This window comes from Suncus etruscus, chromosome 6 (assembly GCF_024139225.1).
Source record: "Suncus etruscus isolate mSunEtr1 chromosome 6, mSunEtr1.pri.cur, whole genome shotgun sequence".
Lineage (NCBI taxonomy): Eukaryota > Metazoa > Chordata > Mammalia > Eulipotyphla > Soricidae > Suncus > Suncus etruscus.
This window is the reverse complement of record NC_064853.1, coordinates 15,990,171-16,012,925: the sequence shown is the minus strand read 5'-3', so window position 1 is coordinate 16,012,925 and position 22,755 is coordinate 15,990,171. Positions and strand designations below refer to the sequence as shown.

Genomic DNA, 22,755 nt, shown 5'->3' with positions numbered 1-22,755 from the left:
CTCCTGGCTCTGTGCTCAGGGATCATTCCTCATGAGGTTTAGGAGACCCTATGGGACTCAAGGGATCAAACTCAGGTCAGCAGCATGCACTGTACTATCTCTCCAGCCCCTGGAATGGGGTTTTAGAGTGTCATAGATTGGGGCAAAAAATTAAAAAGGTCCAAACATTCCAATGACTCCAATGCTGCCAAAGTTTACAGACATGCCAGGGGTAGGAGATTCGGGTGCAGCTCCGAAACCAGGTACTTTCAACCTAAGCTGCTCCCAGGTGCCCCAGCCACTGACCTTGGGTTGACCTCCAATTCCATCCTCTCCAACTGATCCCCCAGGGGCCCCCAAAACTGGAAGCCCAACAACTTCACACGTTCCAGAAAGGCTTTCCCAGTGGGGCAGGACAAGTGCTGCTTCAGGCATAGCCTGCCAACAGTGAGAGGAGAGGTAATCTCACAGAAGGTCAGAACAACCACATCTGTGCTGTGTGACTTGTTGGCATAACACAATGGCTCTGGGCCTCCAACCGCTGCTTCCTTGGTCACATAATAATCACAGGTCCCCTAAACCCCACCACTGACACATCATTGATATCATTGAGAATTGACACTCAAGCATGCAGCCAGGAGTAGCCCCTGAGCACACCTTTGGGTGTGACATTTCCCAACAAAAACCAAAAAGGGAACTGTAGGTAGTGGAGAGGAGATGCCATTTGCAAGGTAGGCAGAAAAATCCTTGTTGCAAGGAAGACTGATTTCCCCCCTACCCACCCAAAAAAAGAGGAGCAAGAGTGTGCCTCTCCCCCTGAGGGGCAGGCCCCTGGTCACAGTTTTACCCTCAGACAGTCACATACCTGGTTTCAGGAATTTTCCTGCAGCTGAATAAACAGAAGGGAGTCAGGGAGAAAAGTCCCCAGCCAAACCTGATTGTATGGGTTAATGAGCTGCTGGCGGGCAGCGTCACTGAGCATTTCAAAGCAGAGCTTAATTTTCCACAGTTATAATTGGTGCCAGATTCACTCTCACCTCCCCCCGTTCTTCTCCCACCACAGGGAAGGAATAAGCATGAAGAATCTAAGAAATAAAAGATGCGAGTAGGGCCCGGAGAGATAGCACAGCGGCGTTTGCCTTGCAAGCAGCCGATCCAGGACCTAAGGTGGTTAGTTCGAATCCCGGTGTCCCATATGGTCCCCCGTGCCTGCCAGACAGCCAGGAGTAACCTCTGAGCACCGCCAAGTGTGACCCAAAAACCAAAAAAAAAAAAAAAAGATGCGAGTAGCCTTAGGTTTTTCTGGAAGGTTCTGAGGGCTTTCCGCTCTAAGTATCCCAATAAGAAGAGCACTCTGCACTCCACGGAATTGTCAATCTAACCTTTGAGGGAATTATTATGCCCATTTTAGAGATAAGAGATGGAGGATTGGAAGGGTACAGTGGAGATTTAAGACTCGTTCTTTTGGAAAATAATGGCCACCAGTTCTTCCCAGGAAGTCTGTTCCTGGCTAATACCTCTATGGCATTCTCAGAGAAGGGGGAATTCCCTTTTCTGAATGAACTACAGCAGTCCAAAACCACCCCCCTACACCCTCTGACCAAAATGGTTCAGCTTCATTCTTACCCTTATCAGGTGCCAAGCCACCAAATTTGTTTTATACCTATAAATCCTGGATAATGCAACACCTCAATATTTTACAGTAGTGCCAACCCAGTAGTATCATAAGAAATCTGGTGGAAAAATTACACGGAAATCCACCAAGCTCAGTGAGCCTAAACAGTAACGCAGAAGGCTTAGCTGGCACCGACCACAGCCCAGTAAATCCTTAAACATTGACTTTAGTAACACCATGGAGAGATATAACAATCATTCCAAATTAGCCCGTGTTGATCTTTGTTGTGATCGTTCTGGTTGTCTTTATGTTATTACAATCAATATGAAGTCAATTTGTTTGTGCCTGCTATGAGGATAGGTGGAAGATTGGGGACACTGGTGAAAGGAAGGTCACACTGGTGATGGGATTGGTGTTTGAATATTTAATGCTTGAAATGAATATATTATGAGCAACTTGGTCAATTACAGTGTTATAATAAAAAGTAGGAAGGAGGAGACTACATCTATGTACTTAATGAGCTTCTCTTTCTTCATTTTTTGTTGTTGTTGGAGGAAGGGAGAAGATTGACTTGTTTGGGTTTTTTGTTTGTTTGTTTTGTTTGTTTTTGTTTGGGGCTACACCCGGCAGCGTTCAGGGGTTACTCCTGGTTCTGCACTCAGAAATCGCTCATGGCAGGCTCGGGGGACCATATGGGATGCTGGGGATTGAGATCCTTGGGACCTGGGTCCATCCTGGATCAGCAGCAGCATGCAAGGCAAATGCCCTACCACTGTGCTATCCCTCCAGCCCCTCAATCAGTACTTGGGAGACCTGATGCAGGGCAAATGTATAATGCAAGGGCTTAAGGATTCAGTTCTCAGGACCTACGAAGCCAGGATTATCCAGGCTGGGGGTGATATAAGGAATCTCTTCCAGGATCATGACTGGAGATGCTTAGGGGACCATGTGGTACTGGGCTTTGAGCTGGGGCTGGCTGCTTGTGCCTTAAGCCCTGCATGGTCAATCTTTTCTTTTGTCCTTCGTGGGCCACTCTGGGCAATGCTGGGGTAGAGACCATCAGGGGTCTCACATACAAAGCATTGCCCCCCCAAGCTTTTTGAGCTGAATTCCCAATCCCAGCACAGTTTCCCACCACACTCTCCACAACCTCCAGAGGAAGGAGCTGGAACAAGTTTAGATGAAGCAGCAGAAGAAAATGTAGTACTGAAGAGACAGTGAAATCTCAGATCTGTTAAGAGCTTTTTCTATCCCTGAATCTACCAAGACTAATCTGTCCCCAGAGCTATAGCAGGACACAAAGCAGAACCTCACACAGGTGTATTGCTATATCCAGAAGAAACTGCTCCAAAGTGTTCCATATGCCCTGGCTATCTAGTTCAGACAATCTGGACTTTTCTTCTTCAAAAGATTCTCTATCTTCTCAAACTTTAACTTCATCATTTTTACTAACTGGTAACATTCCTATCTTTTTATTTTTTCTTTTGAAATTTTTAGGCCATTCCCAGCCTCTGAGGACCATATGGGATGTCAAGAACTGAATCCCTGAGTCAGTCACATGCAAGGCAAGCACTGTACCTGCTGTGCTATATCACTCCAGCCCATCTATAGTAATGTTTTTGTGTGTGTGACCACACCCAGAGGTACTCAGGTGTTACTTCTGGCTCTGCTCAGGAGTTACTCCTGGTGATACTCAGGGGACCATATGGGATGTCAGAAATCAAACCAGGATCAACCACATGTAAGGCAATGCCCTACCCATTGTACTGTCTCTCAGGCCCTAAAGTAGTTTTTAAATAAAAAGTTGCCCCATATGAGTCAATTTATAAAAATCACCTAATATCCTTTTACACACTCTCTAAACATAATTTCATAATGGAAAAAATGCTTATTTAGGTTTTTTTTTTTTACCAATTAAAATTTTGATTTTTGGGGGGAGAACATACTGGAGAAGCTCAGGACAACTATGACTGTAACTGGGGTTGGCTTCATGTATAGCATGTGCCTTAACCCCTGTACCATCTTCCTGGTCCCTCTTTCTCAAATTTAAAAGAACAGGCCAGCCAGCTCAGTAGTAGAGCACTTGCCTTGCTTGCATGTAGGATTTGATCCCCAGAACCCACACACAAAAGAACCAGGAGGAAAAGTACAGGAGGTAAGAACACCTGACATGCAAGACCAGGGCCATGAACACCTCACAAAGCAAGCAAATCTTTGTTGCTCCTGTGTGGAGTGATCCCGGCAGCATGGCCATCTGGGTCTGGCTGCTCTGCTGTCTGTGATTTTGGTGTCACAAGCAGTTTCTGGCCACAGTACAGCCAGGACAAAAAGGGGTGCAACTTGTGGCCAGCAGCTCCACTAAAAAGTTGTGTGGCACCATACTGAGGAATACCTACCTTCTCTGGTAGCAACAGTGAGCTCCACAGTGACCCCCACAGCACCAGCACCCTGACTAGGCTCCTTAGCTAAGAGTCCCAAGTACCAAGCCCACAGTTCCAAGCACTGCATCTCAAAGGAGTTAAAAGTTAAAAGGGTTAAAAGGGTCAAGGCAATGGTACAGCAGATTGGGCACTTGCTCTGAAAGGGCCAATCCAAGTTCAATTCCTGCCACAGCATATGGTCTCCTGAGCAATGCCAGGAGTGACTCCTGAATGCAGAGCTAGCACTGTGGGTCTGGGTCCAAAACATAAATAAATAAGTGCAACTCTCGGTGTGCTCTGAGACATGTGTGGGAGCACCATGACCTAGGGACTTTTGGTGAGCACTGCAGTTAAACAAGGAGGGTGTGTAAACTCTGGTTGTAACAACAACAAAGAGAGAGGGGAATAGAAAAAATGGAAAAGAAAGAAAGAAAGAAAGAAAGAAAGAAAGAAAGAAAGAAAGAAAGAAAGAAAGAAAGAAAGAAAGAAAGAAAGAAAGAAAGAAAGAAAGAAAGAAAGAAAGAAAGAAAGAAGAGAGAAAGAAAGAGAAAGAGAAAGGAAGGAAGGAAGGAAAAAGGAAGAAAGGAAGGAAAAAGGGAGGAAGGAAGAAGAAAAAGAAAGAAAGAGAAAGAAAAAGAAAGAAAGAAAGAAAGAAAGAAAGAAAGAAAGAAAGAGAAAGAAAATGAAAGAAAGAAAAAGAAAAAGAAAGGAGGAAGGAAGGAAGGAAGAAGGAAAGAAAGGAAGGAGAAGAAAAGAAAAAAGAGAAAAAGAAGGAAGGAAAGAAGGAAGGAAGAAAGGAAGGAAGGAGGAAGAAAGGAAGGAAAGAAAAAAAGAGAGAAAAAGAAAGAAGGAAGGAAGAAGGATGAAGGGAAAAGAAAAGGGGAAGAGATGGAGGGAGAAAGGGAAGGAGAGAAGGAGAAAAGGAGGGAGGAAGCAGAAGACAGGCAATTTCACCTTGCCCTTTAAGAGTCCCACTAAGAGAAAGATCTAGAACACATGGTGCAATACACAGCTGCTAAGGACAGGTGTGTAGGTGCCTTTCCCAGCATATGCCAGACTTGGTAGCTGAGAGCTGCAGACACAATGCCACACCAGGTCCTTCACCTCCCCCCTTCCCAAGGGTGCACCCCCATTGTCTCTCCTTTCCAAGCCTGCAGACACCAGGCTTCTGGAACACTTCACCAGGCGAGCTTGCCTAGGAGAAATGAAAGTGTTCCCTCCTCTTTAGCTCAGTGCTAAGGGCTTAGAAGGTTCCGTCTCTGACTCTGCCATGCATTAACATTTTATTAGCAGATTTCCGATTTCACTGAGTTAACTCTAGTGAGACAGCTGAGCAGGAACTGCTGTGAGGATGACTGGGGAGAGTGTGTGTGCCACCTTTATACATTCTTTAAAAGCCAAGAATGTCAATTTATGTAAAATCTAACTTTTAAATATTGATTTGATTTGTTTCTCTTTTTTGGGGGGGCGAAGCACATCTGGGGGTGTTCATGGATGATTCCTGGCTCTGTGCTCAGGGGTCACTACTGGTGGTGCCCAGGGGTACTAAGTGATGACAGGCTTGCATGAAAGGCAAGCCTCCATACTATCTCTTCAGCCTATCTCTTCAGCCTCGCTTTTTCTTAAACTCTGCAGGTCAAATAAAGTCTACCTGCCAATGCAAAGCTGCTCATGTGCCCATGAGTGAGACAGCAAAGTGGAAGGGGTCCAGGCCTCATCCCACATAGGTGTCCAACTGTGCCTCCACCCGTGCAATATTCCACCCCTACCTGCCCAGGGGATCCTGCCCTGTCTTTGCCAACCAATCATCAGCAAATCTATCGCTCTGTTGGGGCCAGAGTGATAGCACAGCCGTAGGGCATTTGCCTTGCATGCAGCTGACCCAGGACGGGCAATGGTTCAATTCCTAGCGTCCCATATGGTCCCCTGAACCAGGAGCAATTTGTAAGTGCAGAGCCAGAAGTAACCCCTGAGCGTAACCAGGGTGTGGCCCCAAAACTGGAAAAACAAGCAAACAAACAAACAAACAATTGCTCTGTAGAAATTCTCAGTTCCCTCCTCTACCTACCATCCTCCTCATCCTTCCTCATATAGTAACTTGTTTCCAGCTCTCAAGATGGCTTTCAAGGTCAGCAACCCACTTCACACACCACTCAGGATGGGGCATCCAGTTCTATGCTCCCTCAGCACCCTGAAATTAAGTGGTCCCATTAAATTATCTTGTAATGAGCATCTGACCCTTGATCTCCTTTATGGACTAGTCAGTACTGCTGGGGGCAAAGATTAAGTGGGAGGAGAAAGGTGCCAGTTCAGAGGAGCCTTGGCAGATATAGAGCTGCAGGAGTCAGAACCCACATCTGACCAGGCTGGATGCTGGCTCCTTTGTGCTTCTGCCCCGGAAGTGGTAATATGGGGGAAGCTCAGCAGCACCCAATACACAGAGGTGGGGAGAGGGGTGCAGAAGTCACCATTTGTCTCCACTCTGCTCTTGACTTTGGGCTTCAGACAGGCTATTACAAGGGGAGATGGAGACACTCATGAATGAGCCCATCTGGGGCTGGCAGAAGATGAAGTGGATACACTCTCAAAAGGCCACTGTGGTTGAAAAAAAAAAAAAAAAAGGCCACTGTGGGGCAGACTCACCCTGTCTGGCAGGAAAACAGGGTGCTGTGATCTGTGGGAGACCAAGAAACTCCTGCACGAGTGCCTCCCCAGATTCCCCCTTTCCTCCCATCATAGGCCAGAAGCCTTCTTTCCTGTGCTAGCCTCTCCCTCACCCTGAGTTCAGACAACCTCTAGGTCAGGGAAGCAGTGGCCACTTGGGCAGAGTCTGAACTTCTCAGAAGCACCAAGGTCCTCTCTGAGGAGAATTTAGAACCCACTGACACCCATACGGAGACAGGGCTGGAGTCAGACAGGGCAGACCACAAGTTCTCCTTCCAGAGACAAAAGCTCAGAGATCTGACCAGAAAGCAGAGATGCATGGTGGTGGGGGAGAAGTCTGCCTCAGGGTGGAAGCAGGCCCTTCCCCAAAGCATCTGGGGCAAGGGGACTAGGACCCCTCACTTCTCTTCCCCCGACTTCTCCCCTTCCTCAATGCCTTCTTTAGGCAGCAGCAAGAATCCGCTTCTCAAGAAGTCACTTTCTCATTAACAGGCTTGGCCTCAGCACAAGCCAGCTCAGGCACCGGAAATCCTCCTGGAAGCAGTTAGTTAGGCTTCATCTCTTTGAACTCTTTATCTTAAAGGCAAGGAAATGAAGTGCAAAGATTTTTGTAAGTCCCTAGCAATAGTACAACCAGTAGGGTAAGCAGCCAACCCAGGTTCAATACCAGGCTTCTCATTTGGTCCCCTGAGCCCACCAGGAGTGATTCCTGAGCACAGAGCCAGGAGTCGCCCCAAAGCAGCACCAGATGTGTCCCAAAAAGAAAACAAACAATTAAATCTTCCTCTACAAAAAAATTCCAGCCTCAAGGCTACCCATGGAGCAAGTTCTTGGGGCAGGAGACTGCAGGCACCACCAGAAAGGGTGGTGCTGAGGAGATGTTTTTTAATCTCAGTATTACCTGATTCCCTCCCCACCCACTAGTGTGTAACCCTGAAAATAAAGCTAGAACTAGCCCCTGTGATCCACTGGGTATGGACTACAGACTCCTCTTGCCCTCACAAAAAGAGTGGGGTCAGTCAGCACCCCTGAAAATGGGCAGCTCCTTAGCAATCATTTACTCAGTAAAAGTAAAGGGTCAATGACCTTCAGACCCCTTGACTACTTCTGGCACCCCTAAAATTCCAAATCCTGATTGGGTGTCATCTTTTTATTTCTCTAATTATATATTTATTTAAGCACCATGGTTACAAACATATTTGTAGTTGGTTCCTGTCATAAAAAGTACATTATATGTGTACTTTTATGAATTTGCATTTTTTTAAATTCTTGTACTTGATGCATCAATTAATTAGTTTTACCTGTTTAGAGACCGACAACATTTTTGTTATGTTCTTTTCTTTTTGGTGGGGTTGGAGGATCCATACCTGGCAGTGTTGAGGTCTTAGTCTTTGCTCTCTGCCCTTAAATCACTCCTGGGACCTGAGTGGGTGCTAGTGGGTGCCTTGTCAGCACATGCAAGGCAAATATCTTACTTGCTGTAGTTCCCTCTGGCCCTGACAAACTTGTAAATTGAAGCAGAAAATAAACTCCTCTCCAAAAAGAAGAGAACATTTCCTAAAAGGACCGCTGAAAACCAAATTAGTACCTCAGAAGCTAAGCAAAAATTTGTATCCGATTTTCAATAAGCTTCAAGTTAAATATGCTCTGAGAGCTGTAACAAAAGACAGTTTTAAAAATTGTTAGGGCCAACGCAAATTTGTTATAAATGCATAATATTTGTATGTCTATCAAATACATAAAGGTATAGTTGATAATTACATACCTTTATGAAATAATTTATATGCCTTTATGAAATAGTCTATTTTCTTTTCTTTTACATTTTTATTGTGACTGAAGTTCATTACACAAAACTATTTACGGTACATAGTGACAATGAATGAAGGGCATTCCCACCACCAATGTTGTCCTCCTTCCACTCCCGTTCCCAGCATATCTCCTATATCCTAATTTTTACCTTCCCTTGGTCCCTATATCCTTTCTCTCAGCCCCCACTTCACCACTTCAATTTTTATTATTTGGTGTTGGGGGCACATCTGATGGTGCTCAGGGCTTACTCTACTTAGGGATCACTCTTAGTGGGGTTCTAGGGGACATCTGTGATGCTGTGGCTTGAACCTAGTCAGCCACATTCAAGGCAAACACCCTACCCACTGTGTTATGACTCCAGCTTCTGTTCTCTCTCTCTCTTTTTTTTTTTCTAAGCCATACCCAGAGGCACCCAGGGGTTACTCCTGGTTCTGTGCTCAAAAATCACTCTTATGGGGCTGGAGAGATAGCATGGAGGTAAGGCTTTTGCCTTACATGCAGTAGGTAGGTGCTTCGAATCCCGGCATCCCATATGGTCCCCCGAGTCTGCCAGGAGCGATTTCTGAGCGTAGAGCCAGGAGTAACCCCTGAGTGCTGCCGGGTGTAACCCCTCCCCCCAAAAAAAGAAAATCACTCTTGGCTGATTTAGAGACCATATGGGATGCCAAAGACTGAACCTAGGTCAGCTGCAGGCAAGGCACACATCCTACCCACTGTACTATTGCACCGGTCTCTGATCTTTTTTCTTTTTTGGGGGGGGGGGGGCTATACCCATCAGCACTCAGAAATTGCTCCTGGCTCAGAGAACCATGGGATGCCAAGGATCAAACCCACATCCATCCAGGGTCAGCTGAGTGCAAGGCAAATGCCCTACTGCTGTTCTACCACTTCAGCCCCTGATCTTTATTTTTAATGCTGACCTCACTCCCTCAGCAAATGGCTTGTGATAGGATGAAGGATGGGGCTGGAGCAGGCACAAGACTGGAGAAAATGAAGGGGAAAGGGATGGGAAAATTCTTATTGAAACTGAACGTTGACACAGTGCTTTCATATTTTGTGTTTGTCTGCAGTGAGTTTGGGGGGTTACATACAGTATGTCTGGGCTACTTGGCACGTGCTCCAGTCCTTTGAGTTCTTTCTCTCAGTCCCCTTTTTGCTGCGCATGCGCAAGTGTGTGTGTGTGTGTGTGTGTGTGTGTGTGTGTGTGTGTGTGTGTGTGTGTGTGTGTGTGTTGAGGCAGCACAGAAAGCCAGTTTCTAACCACTTTACTCGCCAATACAATGGGAATCCCAACATCAGGCAGGACAGTAAAGATTAAATAACAACCCCATAAATGCCTAGGGCCAGAGTCTGGCATAAGTTAAATGTTCAATAAAAGCAAACGAAAACCCAACCACACTTCTAATGTCGCCTCTCTCTGCCCTTCCTCTTCAAAAACCAACATCTGGTCAGTCCTCCCCCATCCTATGGCCTCTCTCCCCTCCATTTAAGAACAACTTCAAAGCCGTTTCCTCCAGCGCTTGCTCCTTTGCTCCTGTCCCAGGATGCTAGTTTGCATTTGAACCAATGACTCACTTATTAATCTCCCAGCCTCCCAGAAGCACAACTGTCTATTCCATGGTCGTTTCCATAAAATCAGCGTTAGGCCAGCAGTTAACTCCGGGGCTGGTGGGTTTGTGGGCTGCTAGGAATTGACCCTACCAGATGCCCCAGTGAGTCTACAATTTGTAAATTAACCTCTGGCTAGATATCAAAACCCACAAGTGAAGGGCGCCTACAAATTTGCTTAACTAGTCCATGGAACCTCCCCCAACTCAAGACAGGTCTTGAGTTAATTAGCTAAAGAGAGATCTATGGGTCTACTAAGCAAGGGGGGAGCAGGGGAAAGGAAAAAAAAATTGAGTTAATTCTGACTCGCTTCCTGCCAGGCCAATTCAACCCTGTCTGTGTCATGGACACCGAAGCCAACGTCTGGAAGTCTCCACTTAGCAGCTGTGAGTGCCCAGCACATGTCAAAGAAGCACAAGTGAAGTGTGTTTCCAGTGAGCACTGAGCTGTGTGTTTGAGCATCAAGATGAGTTCATGCATATGACACCTCTCAAGTCCCCATTTATCACAGCAACAACATCCACAGAGGAAAGGGAAGGAGGGGGATAGATAAATAAATAAAGCTGTCAGATATATCTGATAAAATACAGAGCCGGCAGCCAAGGATGAGGCTGGGAGGTAAAATATTTGTCTTGCTTGCAGGTGACCTGGGTTCCATCTCAGCCCCTTTGCAAGTATGAAGTAGAATGAAATAGAACATATTGCTTAGGGGCCGGAGAGATAGCACAATGGTAGGGCATTTGCCTTGCAAGCAGCAGACCCTGGACAGATGCAGGTTCGACATCCCATATGGTCCCCCATACCTGCCAGAAGCAATTTCTGAGCGTAGAGCCAAGAGTAACACCTAGTGCCGCTGGGTGTGACCCAAAAACAAAGCAAAACAGAAAAACATATTGCTTGGCTACAAGGAAAAGTCCATGAGAATGAAATAGAATTATTAAAATTTCTGCAATCAGCATAATACAATGGCAAGTGTATTTTATTTGTGCATTGAAGAGCAAGTTTTGGGAGTCAGGGCACTAACTGCTAAAGCTGTGCCTGCCATGAATATCTTCCAGATTCCTGCAGAGGCTGTAAAAAGATGCCAAAATCTTTGTGACTTCATTAGAGACAGTGTCAGAGCACTGCAGAGACATGTCAGTTTGTTACCTAGGTTCACCACAGGAGGACGATGCTAAATTGTCATCATCTCTAAGTTCACAGGCTCTATGGAAGTCAACAGACTCCCTGAAAGATTCCCTGCTCTCCACCCTCACCTCTTGTCCAGCTAAGTTCAAATTTGGCCTTAGGAAGACCCTCTGCCCTCCCTTCTTGTCTGATTGGCCCAAAACTCACTTTGCCTCATCAGCATTTTAGGCCTCAGAGCAGACTCCAGCTCATAGTTGAGGGAGGAAGTAACCACATGCAAAACAGGAGGGGTCCCCTCTGACCCATGAGCTTGGTTGTGGAATGCTTGTGTGTGCAGGGGTCTGCAGTGAAAGTGGAGGATAAAGCCCCTCCAGCCCCAGACTATACTGCATGATTAACCCCCCCTCTTCATTAGTGTTGTTTGGGGGAATCCCTTTCTGCCTGCTATAAGGACTTAGGTCATGCCATTAGCACCACCCAAATAAGATCCCATGAAGCTCTTCCCCCAATTTTTATTTTATTTTATTTTTTTGGTGTTTGGGTCACACCTGGCAGCACTCAGGGGTTACTCCTAGCTCTGTGCTCAAAATCATTCCTGACAGGCTCAGGAGACCATATGGGATGTGGGGGATGGAACTGGTTCCATTCCTGATTGGCCACATGTAAGGCAAACGCCCTATCACTGTGCTATTGCTCCGACCCACTTCATCCCCATTTCTTTCTTTTCTTTTTTTTTGTTTTTTTGTTTTTTTGTTTTTGGACCACACTTGGTGACTCTCAGGGGTTACTTCTGGCTATGCACTCAGAAATTGCTCCTGGCTTGGGGGACTATATGGGACTCCGGGGGATGAAACCACAGTCTGTCCTAGATTAGCCACATGCAAGGCAAACGCCCTACTACTTGTGCCACTGCTCCGCCCCATCTTCCCCAATTCTTGCCCTTCCCCATGCCCTGAAGCATATGGTGGTGATGGATATCTTTTCAGGGTTACTTGTTTATGTATTTAATTAATTTAAATTTATTTAAATACAAACGAGGCTTAATTATAATCTCTAAAAAGAAGCTCATTGTGTGGTTGATAAATTCCTCCTCCCTTGCATGTCGGACCTGAGAAGGACCCCTGGCCCAGCCTGCATCACCGTAACCACCACCTCCTCAGCCTGGGTGTGGTCCTGGAGCTCTCCAAGACTGCTGGGGTATGCCTGGGGTCTCCTGCACTGCAGAGCCCAAACAGTAGAGCACATTCAGGCTTTCACATTGAACCACCAGCTTGGGTGACCAAGAACTGCCAGGAGAGAACCCGGGTCCACTGAGCACTGCTCGGAAGCCCTCCAAATCATCCTCTGCACACACCCTCAATATATTAGGCTGTGACGGGTCAAGAATTCATTCAGTTGCCTCCCAGTGCAGCATTTTTCATTTCCTTTTTAAAAAAATTGATTTATTTGATGCATCTGGAAAGATAGTACAGCAGGTAGGGTGCTTCTATACACACAGCTGAGCTGGGCTAGAGTCCCAGCACATCCTATAGCTCCCTGAGCTTGCCAAGAGTGATGCCCGAGCAGAGGCAAGAGTAATTTACAAGCACCCAAACAAACAAACATATTGGGTGGTGGGCCAACATGGCAGGGGAGTTCCTGGTTCCATGCTCAGGAGGGACCCCTTGGAGTGCTTACAGGAACATATGCCATGCCAAGGATTGAACCAGAGCTGAATGAAAACACTGCAGAGAAGACACGTGCCTAACCCCTGAAGGATCTCTCCAGCCACTGCTCCTCCTCACTTTTTTTTTTTTTTTTTGGCTTTTGAGTCACACCCAGTAACACTCAGGGGCTACTCCTGGCTATGAACTCAGAACTCGGTCCTGGCTTGGGGAACCATGGGGGATTGGGGATCGAACCATGGTCTGTCCTGGGTTAGCTCGTGCAAGGCAAACACCCAACCGCTTGCACCACTGTTCCGGCCCCCTCCTTATCACTTTTGGAGTGAAGGAGGCAGAGGGTGGGATGAAAAGGATGCTGATATCTCTGGGACCCTTGGGGTCCACCTCAAGAGAGGCATCCTGGTAACTGGATAGACCCTAGGCTATGCAGAGCAATCATGCCTATAGCTGCTCTTTTCTTTCCTGCCCAGAGCAAATTCTACACACACACACACACACACACACACACACACACACACACACACACATACACCCTCTCCTCTGCCCTCCCTGGTCCCTTGACATCAGAGCCACAAGCAAGAAATACAAACCCAAGGACACTGCAGATACAAAGGAGCTGGACTCACAAGCAGGAAAGGGCAGAGAGACTTCCAGCTGCTAAGTTTTATTGGGAAGAGGAAAAATTGGCAATAGAGTAGAAACTGGTATCAGCTTTTCCCCACAAAGCCTGAGTTCCCCCCCCCCCCCACACACACACCCTTTCCCATCCCCATTCAGACACCTTTGAGAGAGAGAGCATCTTCCTTGTGCAAGCCGACTTCTTCCCTGGGAGAAAGAATGTTCCAGCCAGCGTCTCCAGACCACTCTGTCTGTAAGCGCCTGCGTCTCGCATTAGCCATTCTACTTGAAATCCAGAGACTGCATTAATTTTCTGCTGCAAACTGCGGCTGGCCTATTTTTAGCGAGATGGCCCCCTCTTCTCTCCTTTAATCCTACTTTGAAATATTATCCACGCAGCCTGGAGCCTGTTCACAGGCCTTCTGGAAGCCACTTGGTCTAAACACTAGGTCTGAGAGATTAGCATTTGGGAGCACAGAGAGGTGAGACTCCAGCTGTAAATCACACAGCTCATTAGTACGAAGGAAGGCGCTCACAGCTGTTGCTACACATGAGGGTCAGTGATTAGGGTTGTCTCTGGCCCAGACACAGGGAGATTGGCCACCCCAGATTTCTCCAGCAGGAGCTCCAAAAGCCAGGGGAAGGTAGCTACTTCTCGAGCCTCCTGGTTCACTGCAGGAGGAAATGGCTTGAATCTAGGATTGGGACAGTCATCCCACGGATTGCTGTAAAGGGAAATGTCCAAACTGGATACACAAACTGAATACACACGTGTTCTAGACTTGACTGTTGCACTCCTGTTGTGTTCAGACTCAGGGACAGAGCTGCCATGGGAAACATGGAAGGTGCATGTGCACAAAACACAGGGCTGAGAAATTGCTGTTCAAATTGAAGTTAAGAAAAGGTAGCTAGCTGTTGGGGGGGTGAGGGGGACGGAGAGATAGCATGGAGGTAAGGCATTTGCCTTTCATGCAGAAGGTCAGTGGTTTGAATCCCGGCTTCCCATATGGTCCCCTGAACCTGCCAGGAGCGATTTCTGAACATAGAGCCAGAAGTGACCCCTGAGCACCGCCGGGTGTGACCCAAAAACAAAAAAAAAAAAACAAAAAAAAGAAAAAGAAAAAAAAGAAAAGTTAGCTGTTGGGCCAGTGATAGCACAGCAGTAAGGGATTTGCTTGCACGCACCCGGGATGAACCCAGGTTCAATCCCCTGTATCCCATATAGTCCCCTGAGCCTGCCAGGAGGGATAGTGCCACCCAGTGTGACCCCAAAAGCAAAACAAAACAAAACAAAAAGTTAGCTGTGGACTGGACTCAGCAGGAAGACGCCTTTGTTTTTCTGGTGGAACCAAGGATCAAATCCAGGGCTTCCACAGTAATGCATAAGCCTTTTTATTTATTTATTTTTTGCCACACTCAGTGACTCTCAGGGGTTACTCCTGGCTATGCGTTCAGAAATCGCTCCTGGCTTGGGGGACCATATGGGATGCCGGGAGATCGAACTGTGATCTGTCCTAGGCCAGCACTTGCAAGGCAGATGCCTTACCTCTAACGCCACTGCTCCAGCCCCAAGCCTTTTTATTTTTTATTAAAAAAAACACTTTTGGGGGACCAAAGTGATAGCACAGATGTAGGGAATTTGCTTTGCATGCTGCCAACCCGGGACAGACCCGGTTCAATCCCATATAGTTCCCTGAGCCTGCTAGGAGCGATTTTTGAGCATAGAGTGAGGAGTAACTCCTGAGCACAGCTGGGTGTGACCCTCCCAAAAAAAACAAAACAAAACCAAAATATAACACTTTGTTTTTTGGCTTTCAACCCACATCCAGCAGTGCTCAAGGCTTACTCCTGTTTCTGTGCTCAGGTATCGTTTAAGGCAAGTCTCAGGAGACCATATGGGCTGCCAGGGATCGAGCCCAGGTTGGCAAGTGTACAAGGAAAGCTCCCTACATGCTATAATATGGCTTTGACTCAAGGCATGAGCTTTACCAGAGCCACATGGCAGACTATTTGTCTTGCATGTGTGAGTTCTGGGTCCCTTCCTCTCTACCATAGGTGTGTATGGCAGATGGAGGGATGGGAAGAGTTTCAACCCAAAGAAATAATGCGTTCAACTCCCCAGAGTCCCACACATGCCAACCAGGGTCCAGGCACCTCTGCAGTTTGACCCCACCAGTTCTGCTCTCTAGGAGTCTGGGACTGCAAATAATTCTAGCCAGAATGTAAACACCACAGAAGGGGGAGAGCAAGATCCCACCTAAAGGGAAGTAGGAGCTCCATGGACAGGAAGCATAAGCCTGCTGAGCACATGTGTCAGCGCAGCCAGTTCAGAAGTGCAGACCTGAGGGAATCCCCGAAACCAGATGTGGGATCCCTGTGAGCACCACTGCTGACAACGTGCAAGCACCACAGCCAGGCATGTGTGTGTGTTCCCAGTTACTATAACAACGACAAGGCAATGGTGATGGAGGAAAAACATTCAGAACAAGGTTTTTTTTTTCACCCTATCTACTGAACTAAAGCAAAGCCAAGTTATATCTTCCAGCCAGGGCAGTGGCTAGGAGGAAGAGTGGGGAGAGAGCTAGTGAGTGAGAGAAAGAGGAAGAGAGAGAAGGAGAGAGCAGGTAGATGAGAGAGATGGAGAGAATAAGGAGAGAGAGAGAGAGGACAGGGGTGGGGAGAAGAGAGATGCTCCTGGCTAGGAAGCATGAGCTTTCTAAAAGAGGAGGAGAGAAAGATGGAGAGAGAGAGAGACAGAGACAGAAACACAGAGAGAGAAATAGAGAGAGAGAGAAAGAGAGAGAGAGAGAGAGAGAGATGTCAGCAGCCCTGGCTGGGAGTCAGATATTGGATGGGGTCAGGGGATATTCTTATGTTCTTATTCACCTGAGCACCTTACTCAGCCTCCATACATCACTTAGTCTCAGTTTTCTTTTCTTTTTTGTTTGAATTTTGTTTGTTTATTTTTGGGCCACATCCAGTGACGCTCAGGGGTTAGTCCTGGCTATGTGCTCAGAAATTGCTTCTGGCTCAGGGGACCATATAGGATGCTGGGAATCAAATCTAGGTCTGTCCTGGGTCAGCCACATGCTAGGCAAAGGCCCTACTGCTGTGCTATCATTCTGGTCCCCCTCCCTTTATTTTTTTATTTTTGAGCACACCCAGCAGTGCTCAGGGGTTAAACCTGGCTCTGTGCTCAGGGGTCACTCTTTGTGGTGCTCTGGGAACCATGTGGGATGCCAAGGATCAAACCTGGATTGGCTGCATCCAGAGCAAATGCCCTACCCGCTATGCTATTGCTCAGGTCCTGAGTATCAGTTTTCTCAAAACCCTGTTCCTAAGTTCTGTAAATGAAGAAAATTTTGAATCCTGTGGTCTTTCAAAACCAAGATCTTCCAGGATTCATATCTAATTTTTATCAGGACCCCAAGGACAGAAGTAGCCCTTCACCTTCCCCATGCAAAAGCTAAGACATACAAGAACAAATGGCTCTCTCCCAAGAAGCGAAATGCTGGCTTTGTGTGTCCTTCTCGGCTCTGAAACACAGTTCTGACCTGTGGGGTAAGGGCCAAACCTAGGGGTGCTGGAGGCTACTCCCAGCTCAGTGATCAGGGGCACTCCTAGAGTTATTGGGGAGTCATGTGGTACCAGAGACCAAACCTGGGCCTTTAAGCATATGCTTAACCTATTGAACCATCTCCAGCCCAAGTTAGTTTTTGTTGTTGTTGTTGTTTTTGTTTTGTTTTGGGGGGTGCCACACTCAACATGCTCAGTTATTCCTGGTAATACACAGAAATCACTCCTAGCAGGCTGGAGGAACCATACACAATGCCAACAAATCAAACCCTGGTCAGCTAGGTGCAAGGCAAACTCCCTACCTGCTGTGCTATTGTTTCAGGGGCCCAGTGGTCCTCAAACTATGGCCCATGGGCCACATATTGTATTTGTATATTTTGTTTTTTCATTGCAAAATAAGATATATGCAGTGTGCATAAGAATTCGTTCATAAGTTCTGTTTTTACTATAGTCAGACCCTCCAATGGTCTGAGGGACAGTGAACTGGCCCCCTGTTTAAAAAGTTTGAGGACCCCTGTTTCAACCTCTCAAGTTCCTTCTAGCTTTTACCACCCAGTTCAGGGCTCCTGGCTGCCAGCTCCCTGTGGGAATCTTACTAATGACTGAGCTAAAGCCCTGGTCAGTGATGAGCCCAGAGGGCAAGAAAGGGGGTGAGTGTAAGAAAGTTCTGTTATCACCTGGCAACTGGAGTGGTGCCGTGGTAGGGAGTTCATGCAGCAAGGCTGTGTTTGCAATTTCAGTCACCAATTCCTGTGGCCTTCATCACCAAGTGCTCAGGATGATGCCTCAAAGGGAAGATGCTGATTGGCTCAGAGGATGCATAAAAAAGTGGCCCATCCTTTTGAGCCCCTGAAAACATCTCAGGCCAGGGAGATGGTGCTAAGGGCTGGAGTGCATGCCTGGCATGCAGAGGGCCCAGGTTCCATTCCTGGCACCACATAGTCCATGGGCAGCACTAAAGGTAGCCCTGATTCTGACTGGGAATGGCTTCAGGAACCCCCTGAGCATTGCATGGAAGACCCCTCCTTCCCACCTTCCAAAAACATCTCAGTCTCTGTAATGAATGGATTCTGCCTCTGCCGCCCACCCAGTCTAGATTCTTTGCAATTCGCGGATGCTACTGATATTTCTGGGTTTAGAATCCAGCCTGTCCCTGTGCCTGCATCTCTTGGAACTACCTCTTCCTGCACACTGATGTGCAGCCCGCTCAGACACCCCAAGAGTCAGTGAGGGTCTGTCCTTATGGGGGTTCCACTCCCCAGCCCACTGAATGGACAAGGCAAGTGTTTGCGAAGTGACTGCAACTCTGATATTCCCTGAGCCCCATTAGTTCCATGGGCGCTTGTACCCTCCAGGACGGTTGGGATAAAAGGTAACATTGGAGGCTGGAGCCTTGGGCAGTGGGTAGGGCATTTGCTTTGCAGCCCACCCAGGTTCGATCCTCGACATCCCATATGGTCCCCCGAGGCCAATTTTATATCTTTTGGTTCTTGAATGTCTTTTTTACTGAAAAAATCATTCATAAATTAACATACAAAAGTGTACAAACATATGAGAAAATAACGTGACACCATAGGGAGTAATTCCTGAGTGCAGAGACAGGAGTAACCCTTCCTGAGCACTGCCAGGTATGTCCCCCGAAAAGGCAGCATCTCAAAGACATCCCCCCTCCCACTCGTAGCTCTGAGTCCTCCTGAGTCGCTTTTAGAGGTTCCCAAGACTTGCATTTACTTTCCTCGCAGGTTTCTAAACTTTCTCCCTGGCCTCTGGTCACCCTGTACCAGACCCTAGCCAGTGAGAGGGTCATGGTCAGTAGGACGGGGCTCTCTCCTCCTCTTCTTCCTCCTCCTCTCCCCAGGAAAACACCTCCTCCTGTTCCTGCAGTCCTGTACCCCTGAGCTTGTAAGCTAAAACCCCCCTTTTCCTAGCTGATGCTCGCAGTAGCAGATTCTGTGTCTATGGGGACTAGGAGGCTCCACATTCCATGTCATGTCCTGTATGTATGTACTCAGGAACCCCATGAAGTTGGCCCAAAGGTCTGACCTTAAGAGAGAAGCGAATCCCAGGGACTCTCAGCAAAGAGGGGCTCGAGTTCCCTAAAGCATCTTTGCTGCCGGGCCGGCGCTCCCGGATTCCCAAGGGACCCCTCATTGCCTCCAGTTAAGATCGTGGCTCCACGCTGTAAAGTTACAACGCTAGGGGCTTTAGGAAGATGGGGATCGGTGGGAAGAGGGAGAGCTCTGCGGGTGGAAGCAACCTGAAGAGAAGCCCGAATTGGTCTAAGACCGAGAAGCCAGCTCCGTCCTGCAATTGCAGCCCTGGACCGCAGCGGCCGGCTCGGCCACGGGGAGCTGGGGCAGCACCTCCGAGGCCTCTGGGCTCCGTTCCGAAGCCCCTGGGGTGCCCAGGAGCCCTGAGAGGCTGCAAGGACCCCGCAGCCTCCAGTGTCCCGGGAGCCGGGGCCACGGCGCGGGGCATGGGGTGCGGGGTGGCTGGGGGGACTTACCTAGCAGGGCGAGCCGAAAGAATCCAGCAGGAGGTGGCGGGCGGGAGCCTGCGGCGGAGTCGGGGTGCACCGCGCCAAGGGGACGGACGGACGGACAGACAAACAGACAGACAGACAGACGGACGGACGGACAGACAGATGGACGGATGGACAGGTAGACAGACAGGCGGACAGGCGGACGAACGGACGGACGGACAGACAGACAGACAGACAGACAGACAGACAGACAGACAGACAGACAGACAGACTCCGGGTCCCGGGACCCCGTGGGCGCCCTCTGGCCAGCAGGCTGGGACACCGTCGCGGGGTGCACGGCTGGCCTGCGGGGAGCTGCCACCGCCGACGCGGGACCCGGGGTTGGGTTGGGGCGCAGCTCCGCCGCCCAGTCCCCGCCTTCGCTGATGGGGTGGAGTGGGGTGGGGTGGATTGGGGAGAGTCCCCTCCAGACGCCTTCGCGGGCGTGGGAAGGGGCGGCCCTGAGAAAGCCAGGGGAGGAGGGTCTTCTCTTAGCCCGCTGGATGCAAACTTGTGCAAACGCGAGCGCGGAACTCCAGGCTGGGCTCAGCAAGCGTTTCCACCTTCGGTCACCCCGTTTCTCCCCATTATAACAGTTGTGGGGCGGGGCGAGGGACGCCTGCCTCTCCGGCCAGGAAAGTGCCCAGGGCTAGAACTCGAACCCACTACCACCACCCGAGGAACCACCATGCCCCGCCGGGTTTGTTACACGGCAGGGGTGCAAGGTGTGTTTAGGGGCTGTAAGCTTTTCTCTCATCCCGTTTCTTTATCCATTTGTTGATTTGTTGCTTTAGTCTCGCTCAAGGCCAGAAGAGGTAGTACAGGGGATAAGGTATTTGCTTGCAAGATCAGGGTTTGATCCCTGAAGCCTAATAGGGTCACACACACACACACACACACACACACACACACACACACACACACACACACACACACACACACACCCAAAGCCCCCAAGTAAAGCTTGAGCTCCTCTGCTTGTGACCCAAAGAACAGCAGCAACAACAACAACAAGAGCTGGAGAATGCAATTTTCCCGGGTGCTTTTCAGCAACCCAAAGCCAACTCAAAGCTTTGAACCAACAGTACTCCCAAGTTGCAGTAAACACAGTACAGGTCACCAGAGGAGAAGAGAAAGAAATGGGGTACAGTGATAGGAGAGGGTGGAGTCTGTGAACCCCAGCGCCAGCTCCAACCCTGACCCTCCTGAGACCCTTGGCAAGAAAACTTGGTTGCCAGGGAGACGAAAGCAAAGGGTGACATTTGAACAGTGTCCTTGAAAGGGAAGTGGATTTGGGGATAAGGCACTAAATTTCTCCCACTTTGATGAAACATGCACAGTACCATGACTTCCTTCCTGGGGCCCTTTTAGGAGAAATTAATAGGCTCAGGTTTGGCCCTAGATTTGGGAGGAATATAATGGGGGCTATAATGGGGGCTGAGGACTGTGTAGATTCTTGCCCCACTGTTACTTCACTCAAGTCCATTTTTTGTCACTCAGGACAAGAGGTTCATCTGGCCAGTCTTCTCACTGTGTTGGTGGAGGTGGTGGTGGTGGTGGTGTGTTCCTGTTGCTATCAAGGGCTAGTCCTAGTTCTGTGCTCGAGCTCACATAGTAGTACTTGGAGGACCATGTGATAAGGACATCAAGCCTGGGACTCTGGCATGTAAAACCATTGCTCAGCCTGCTGAACTATTTCTCTAGCCTTCTCCCTCTTTTTCTTTTTGAGTTTCTCATGTTGGGGGTGATTGTTTGGGCTGCTCTCTATGGTGCTCAACGGCTAGTTCTGGCTCTGTGCTCAGGATTGACCTCTGACAGTGCCCAGGACTTTGTATGAGGTGTGGGAGATTTAAACCAAGATCATGGGTCACTTATAATACAAGTGCCTGGCCACCTGTACTCCCTCTCTGGTCCAATACTACCTCTTCTGGATCTAGTGTTTCTCATGTTTTAAGAAAAAGTGTACATCTAGGTTTTGTTGTTGCCATTGTTGTTGTATGTTTGGTTTGGGGCCACCCCTAGCTGTGCTCAGGGCTTATCCCTGGCTCTATTCTCAGGGACCACTTCTGCTCAGGGGAACATATGGGGTCCCAGAGATCTATCTCAAGCCAGTTGGAGATAAGGGAAATGTCTTCCTCACTGAACTAGCTCTCTGGCTCTAGATATAAATGTTTAAGTGAAGTTTTCTGAATTTTTGATAACTCCTTTATGTTGTTCTTATTTTTTAATTTGGGGGTGTATCTGGCAATGCTTGGGATACAATTCCTGGGTCTGTGGTAACGGTTTAGTGTTTAGAAGCATTTAGAAGACCAGGTGCTACTAGATCAAACCCATATGCAAAGTATGCATTCAGCCCATTGAGCTGAATCTCCAGTCCTGTAACTCCTTTGAAAATAGTAATTATTTCATAGAAAAGTCAGCACTGTGAAAACCAAAGGATTGAGTTTATGTCCTCGGTCTGGGCTTTGGAGCAGAGAACGCACTCCAAATTTGGGGCTACTTCACATTATTACATTTGAGATCCCATTGAGGGGCTGGAGAGAGAATGTACAGCAGGTAGAGTGCTTGCTCTCTTGCAGCCAATTTAGATTTGATGCCTGGCACAACATATGGTCCCTGAGCATAGAGTTAGGAGGAAGCCTTGATGAACAACACCAGGAGTGGCCCCAAAAGCAAAAACCAAAAAAAAAGCTCCCATTGCCCCTAATTGTGGGAAAGACTTGATAAGGGTCGTTAATTCCTGTTTTATGGCAGAAGAAACACTCACATACTTTCAGATAGTTCCATAACTAGCTCAAAGCTATACAAGCTACTGGATCTGGGTGGAACAGAAATTCGCTTTCTGGGCATTCTGACATAGGCCCTGAAGTCTGAGTCCTGGGCATTGTCTGATCTCATTAAGATTTATGTTTCTGAGACTGTAGAACTGGTGCTAGAGGGCATGCTTTGCGGGCAAGAGCTCCCAGTTTCATGCTGGCACTCTGAGCAACCCTTGAGTTCTATACTGGCAATAACCCCAGCACTGCAGGGTGTATCCTGCAAGCATCCAGGAACACAGAGGAAGGGTTTTTTTTTTCTTGAAAGAGACAATATGAGCTAAGTTAGACTTGAGGCTGCCACTGGGTGTGGAGATGTCGCGCCTTTCCTGGGAAG

The 22,755-nt window shown here is 48.1% G+C and overlaps 1 protein-coding gene across 1 annotated transcript in view; it reads right to left on the bottom strand.

The window, feature by feature from the left end:
* KANK4 (KN motif and ankyrin repeat domains 4) overlaps nucleotides 1–19,655 on the bottom strand; it is a 92,202-nt gene extending 72,547 nt beyond the window's left edge. Inside the window, exon 1 of the mRNA XM_049774385.1 lies at nucleotides 19,588–19,655. The gene's annotated coding sequence lies outside the window, so the exon portion shown is untranslated. The remainder of the gene's footprint in view (nucleotides 1–19,587) is intronic.
* Nucleotides 19,656–22,755: the final 3,100 nt, after the last annotated feature.